Raw genomic sequence first — 6,919 nt, forward strand, 5'->3', positions numbered from 1 at the left:
TATATACATGCATTATTTATATAAATAAATGCATATATACATAGAGAGATACATATATATAGAGAGAATACCCATGTGGGTATATATGTGTGTGTGTGTGTGTGTGTGTGTGTGTATGTGTGTGTGTGTGTGTGTGTGTGTATATGTGTGTATATATATATATATAGCCATATATATATATAGCCATATATATATATATATATATATATATATGTATATATAGCCACGTGTGTGTGTGTGTGTGTGTGTGTGTGTGTGTGGCTATTCTAGTTCTATTTCCTTTCTATAAAAAGTTTGGAATAATCTTATGTATATCTGCAATAAATCTTGCCTGGATTTTGATAGGTATTGTATTAAAACTATACATCAATTTGGGAAGAATTGACATCTTTACTATGTGAGCCCTCTCACTTTATGAACACAGTATGTGTCTCCACTTATTCAGATCCTGTTTGATTTCCTCCATTAGCATTTTGTAGTTTTCAGCATACAAGCTCTGAACATGTCTATTAGATTTACACCTATGTATTGTGCAATTGCAAACGTTAGGGATTTTTAATTTCTGTTTGCATGTGCTCACTGCTTCTGTGTAGAGATTGACTTGATTTTTGTATGTTGATCTTGTATTCTATGACTTTGCTGTACTCACTTATTTGTTCTGGGAGGTTTTTTGTTGGTTTGTTGGTTTGTTTTGGATTCCTTGGGATTGTTTTACATAGAGTATCATGTCATGTAGGGAGTTTTAGTTCTTTGTTTTATTTCCTTTTCTTGCCTCATGGGTTAGAACTTCCAATACTATATTGAGTAGCAATAGTGAAATGGAACATCCTTCCTTAATTCCTGATCTTAGAGGGAAGGCCTTCAATCTTTCATCATTAAGTATGGTGATAGTTATAAGTTTATTTATTTTTTAAGTTTTAAAAATCAATTTGAGGAAGTTCCCCTTATTCCTGGTTTTCTGAGAGTTTTCATCATGAATTGATATTGAATTTTGTCAAGAACTTTTTGTGCATCAGTTGATAGGATTTGTGATTTTTCTTTTTTAGCCTATAAATATGGTAGATTATATTGATTGATATACAAATGTTGAACCATTCTTGTATGCCAGGAATAAATACCACTAGGTCACAGTATATAATTCTGAGCTGACATAGTGGTAAAATCCATTTGCTAATATTTTGTCAAGGATTGCTGCATTTATATTCCTGAGGGATATTAGTGTATAGTTTTTTTCCTCTTTCTTTTCTTTTCTTTTCTTTTCTTTTCTTTTTTCTTGCTCCTTACTTCCTTTCTTCCTTTCCTTCCCTTCCTTCCTTCTTTCCTTCCTTCCTTCCTTCCTTCCTTCCTTCCTCCCTCTCTCCCACCCTCCTTCCCTCCCTCTCTCTCCCTCTCCTTCCCTCTCTCTCCCTCTTTCTTTCTTTCTCTTTCTTTCTTGACTATATTTGTCTAGCTTTAGTATTAGTATAATATTGGCTTCCCAAAATTAATTGGAAAGTGTTCTATCTTTTCTATTATAGGGAAGAAAGTGCATAGTAATTGGTGCTAATTCTTTTTTTAAATATTTGGTATAAAATGTTTGGTACAATCTGAACGTGGAGATTTCTTTTTCTGGAATTTGACAATAACACATCCAGTTTCCTTACTAGGTATAATGCTATTCATAATATCTATTTTATATTATGGGGGTGGGATTGGTGATGCTTTTTTAGGAACTGGTTTATGTTATCTAAGTTGTCAAATTTATGTGTGTAGTATTCTCTTGCTGTTCTTTTGATGTCTGAAGGATATGTAGTGATATCAGATATTTCTGTTTCATTCCTAATATTATTAATTTGTGTCTTTTTCTTTTCTTTGATAGTCTTGCCAGATATTTGTCAATTTTATTGTTTTTTTCCAAAGAACAATGTTTTGTTTCACTAATTTTCTCTCTTTTTCTGTTTTTAGTTTCATGGATTTCTACTCATATCATTATTTCTTTCCTCTGTTACTTTGGGTTTACTTTACTCTTTCTTTTTTAGGTTCTTGAGATGTAATTTTGGATTTTTGTTTGAGAATTTTCCTGCTTTCTAATATGTTTTCAGTACTATAAATTTTCCTCTCAATGCTGTTTTTGCTTCATCCCGTAAGTTTCACTTTCATTCAGTTCATTGTGTTTTTTTAATTTTCATTGAGGCTTCTTCTTTGACTTTTGGGTTACTTATAAGGGTGCTTGCTGTTTAGTTTCCAAGTGCTTGTTTATTTTCCTGTTATCTTTCTGTGGCTGATGCCTAGTTTGACTTCATTATTATAAGAGGACATACTCTATGTGATTTAATTCTTTTAAATCCCCTGAGGCTTGTTTCCAAGTCCAGGATTTGATCCATGTGTTATATCAGTTTTTGTTCACTGCAGCTCTGTTATTTGGTGCATAACATTTAGAATCACTGTGTCTTCTTGGTAAATCAACCCTTTTATTATTATGTGATGTCCTGTCCCCCTCTGTCCCTTACAATTTTTCTTGCTTTGAAGTCTAGTTTTCTAATGTTAATGTAGCCTTTTTTAAAATTCTTTTTTGATGAATGAGTGCATGGGCTATCTTTTTCCATCCTTTTACTTTCATCCTACCTTCATGAGTATATTTGGTTTTTTCTTTTAAGTTTATTTACTTATTTTGAAAGGGAGAGCATGAGCAGGGGAGAGGTAGAGAGAGAGAGGGAGAGAGAGAGAATCCCAATCAGGCTCTGCATTGTGCAGAGGCTGATGTGGGGCTTAAACACATGAACCATGAGATCATGACCTGAGCCAAAATCAAGAGTCGGATGCTTAACTGACTGAGCCACCCAGGTGCCCCTGTATCAGTATTTGAAGTGAGCTTCTTGTAAACAGCATATTGTTGGGTCATCTCCTTATTTTTTGTCCATTCTGTTAGTCTTGCTTCCTTAGTTGGTACATTTAGACCATTTACATTAAATTTCATTATTGACATGACAAGTCTGCAATCTTATTTTTATTTTACATTTGTTCTCTTTTTCATTTATCTTCTTTCTTTTTCTTGCTTTCCTGCAGAATACTCAAACCTTAAAAATGCCCTTTTGATTTGTCTATTGTGTTTTTGAGTGTCTCTTTGTATGGCATTTTTAGTGGTTGCTCTAGGATTTCATTATATATACATAACTTAACACAGTCTACTGATAATAGCAATTTACCAACTCAAGTGATATGTTGAAATTTTTTCTTTTATACCCCTTCACTTTCCTTCACTTACAATATAATTTCTTAAGTATTTCCTGTATACATTTAGAACCTCCTAAGATAGTGTTATCATTTTTGTCTCAATAGTCAAACATTATTAAAAAAACTGAAGAGGAAAAAGAAAACCTAATGCACTTATCCATATTTTTATTATTTCTGTTGCTTTGCTTCATGATATTTCAAGATTCCTTCTCTTATCATTTCCTTTGTGTTTAGAAAATTCTTTAGCTGTTCTTTTAGGGTATGTCTCTTGTGGCAAATTATCTTAGTTTACCTTCATTTGAGAATGCCTGGATTTACCCTCCATCCCTGGAAGATATTTTTGGTGGATATAGAATTCTGGGCTTGACAGTTCTTTTTTCCAGACTAGGAAAATATCGTACCACTTCCTTCTGGCCTCCATGGTTTTGGGTGAGAAGTCTGCTGTCACGTTGGTGATAGTTTTTCCCCCTATAAATAAGATGCTGCTTTTTCCTTGCCACTTTAGAGATTTATTATTTTTTCTTTAGTTTTCAAAAGTTTGACTGCAAGGAGACTTGTGGATTTCGTTATCCCGCTTGTTTATCCCTCTTGTTTTCACTTACCTTCATGAATCTGTTGGTTACTGCCTTTTGCCACATTTGGGGATTTTTCAGCCATTAATTTTTTTAAATACGTCTTCAACCCCATCCTCTTTCTCCTTCCTGATCTCCAAGGATTTGAATATTAGATGTCTAATGTTGTTGTACTACCAGTCTCTGAGGCTCAGCTCATTTTTGAAAAACCTATTTTCTCTCTCTTCCAGAATGCGTAACTTGTATTATTATGTTCAAGATCATTGATTCGTTGTTTTATCCCCCCATTCACCCATTGGTTTTTTGTTTTGTTTTGTTTTGTTTGTTATTGTATTTTCCAATTCTATAATACCCTTTTGGGTCCTTTTTATATCTTTGTTTTCTGTGCTGAGACTTCCTAATTTTTTATTTGTTTCAAGCATGTTTGTAGTTGCTTATTAAAACATTTTTATGATGGCTGCTTCAAACTCTGTGGCTGATAATCTTGATATCTTTGTCATTGCAGTGTTGGTGTCTATCGATTTTCTTCTCTCATTCAAGTTAAGATTTTTTTGACTCTTGTTACGAAGAGTGATCTTCTATTGAAACTTGGATGTTAGGGATGTTATGTTGAGACTCCGGATCTTACTTAGAACTTCTGTGTTAGAAGGCCTCTAACACAGATCTGAAAGGAAAGGAAGGGTGGGGGGAGAGGGAGAAAGGTGCTGCCTTATTGCTGCCTGGTAGGGGTGGAAGTCCATGCCTCTCTTGACACCAGCAAGGAAGTGGCTCCCCACCAGGACTCCGTGAGGCATGACGGCTTCATTACTGTTCCCCACGTGGCCCCTGCTGACATTGTGAAGTGGGGGTGGTCTTGTTACTGGGTGGTGGTGAAAGTCCTGACTTTCCAGTAAGCCTTCTTGACACCCTCCCGTGGGGAAGGAAGGAACACTTTTTTACTTCTGAGTGGTGGGCAGGTCCAGGCTCCTCCCATGGTCCAATGGACACCAGTGGGGGGGGGTCCCCTTATTGCCTTGTGGGGATGAGAGTCTCAGTGTTCTACTTTCCTTCTCTGACACCACTCAGGTGAGTCTCTTGGGGTACATGGCAAGGGTAGAAGTCTAGGCTCACACTCACTTTTTCACTGATGGAGGTAGGGATGGAGCCATAGTTTTCTCTGTGGTATTTGCAGTAAGGCCATTACTGTCTAAGCATTTTCTGTCTGGCTACAATACCCCCTTGTCCTTTGTCTAGAGAGAGCAGGCTTTTGTTGAGGCTTTTTTTGGTCTGTGCTTTCTGGCATTTCCGGATTGCTGCCTCCCCAGCACCTCATCGGGGATACTGGAGGCAAGGAGAAAGCCCAGGGAATGCACTGTGTATTGTTCCTCAGATGCCTAGTTCCCGAGCTTGTTTACCTATTTCTCTCCACTTTGTCTTCAGTCTTCTTATGTTTGTTTTTTTGCATAATGTCTAGAGCTTGTAGTTTTACTTAGGGGGAGGAATACAGAAAAGTGTGTCTAGTCCATCCTTCTGGAAACAGAAGACCCAATGTTTTGTAAAAGCAGCCTGGATGATTCTAAAAAAGTATAGTCAGAGTTGAGAACCTCTATCTGTTTGACATTGTAGGTTATGGCAGGGTCTTGGTTTCTATTTCTGTTAGGTTTGGGACTATTTTCAAATAATTCTAACATAAGTGGATTTTCTCTTGGCCAGCATTGGAAATACTTTCAAGAAGAGAACAACATCTTATTCTTTGGAAGGCAGCTGAGCCCAGTGGCAGGCTTAGACTTTTGGATCAGAGAAGCTGTATTATAATCAGAATTTTGGTGAGGTTCTTATCTTTTTAAAAGTCAATAAAAACTAATTCATGGTATTTTCAAGATTAAACATGTAAAAGATATATCACAGAGCAAGACCAACAAATAATATATGTTTAAATATTAGCTCTTTCTTCCCATGGCCACGCTCAGTGTAGCACTTGTATATAGTGATTACGGAAGCTAAATATTTGGGCTGAGTACTTGTGTCAGAGGGCTTACCCTGGAAGCCTTTTAACCTTAGACTCAGTAATAGTCAGAAAAAATAGTTCTGGGGAAGATATCATTGTAAAAATAGAAATGTGGATTTTTTTTTTTTTTTTTTTCTTTTTTTTATTGATCTAGGGCAGAAGGTATACAGGGTAGCAGTGTAAGTCAATAAGAATGACAATTGACCTTGCAAAAAAGAGGTAAAAATGACTGTGGTCTAACTGAATAAGGAAGGAAGTAAAATCATAGCAGGAATTAAAGAACTGGGCGAACACTTAGAGGTTAAGGGCCTGGAAGTTTCATTAAGCAACAATTCTCCCTACTTCACTTTGCCATTTTCTTTTGAGAGTTCCTTTTCTTTCCCTATTCCTTAAATATTGGTGAGTTCCTTTTCTTTCCCTATTCCTTAAATATTGGTGTCATTTGAAGCTCCACCCTCCTCTTCCCGTGGGTCCTGACCCTGGATAATCTTGTCCAGTTCAAAGTGCTATGAAAAAGCTGAAAGATTCCAATTTATATCTTGAGCTCAAATCTCTCCCTGAAGCTCTAGACTCATGCAATGGATCTCTGATTATCCATGGATGTCTCCCTTTGGGTGTGTCACTGGCTTTTCAACTTCAACATGTCCAGATTCTACCTCTCATTTGTGTTCTCTGTCTCATTAAATAGCGCCCCCGTTAATTCAGATACCAAAGCCAGAAACTCCGGTGTCATCATTTTCGGCAACAAGCAACTAGGAACTCCTCACAAATTACATTGAACACTAAGGGAAGTAATGTTGGAAGGAGGCCAGAATAGGTCAGTGAGGAGGTAAAATCACCTCTGCACTTTCAAAACTCATACCCCCTGACCATCCGCGTACGTTACGGGATACCTGATGGAAGCGTTAGTCTTGTCCTTAGTGTCTAGACCAGTTATTGCCGGTATTTGAAATTTTCCATTTCATATGCTTTCTAGAACATCATATCCTCTCATATTGTCTGTGTTTTTGCTTCTTCCTTTAAATTTTAGGGTAATCACCGCTGCAAGTGGAGCTCTTCCTGTGTTAGTTAGGATGAAGAATACGTTAGAGTAAAATCTATAGGAAGAATACGTTAGAGTAAAATCTGTAGGAAGAATACGTTAGAG

The sequence above is a fragment of the Panthera uncia genome, assembly GCF_023721935.1.
Source record: "Panthera uncia isolate 11264 chromosome B2 unlocalized genomic scaffold, Puncia_PCG_1.0 HiC_scaffold_25, whole genome shotgun sequence".
Lineage (NCBI taxonomy): Eukaryota > Metazoa > Chordata > Mammalia > Carnivora > Felidae > Panthera > Panthera uncia.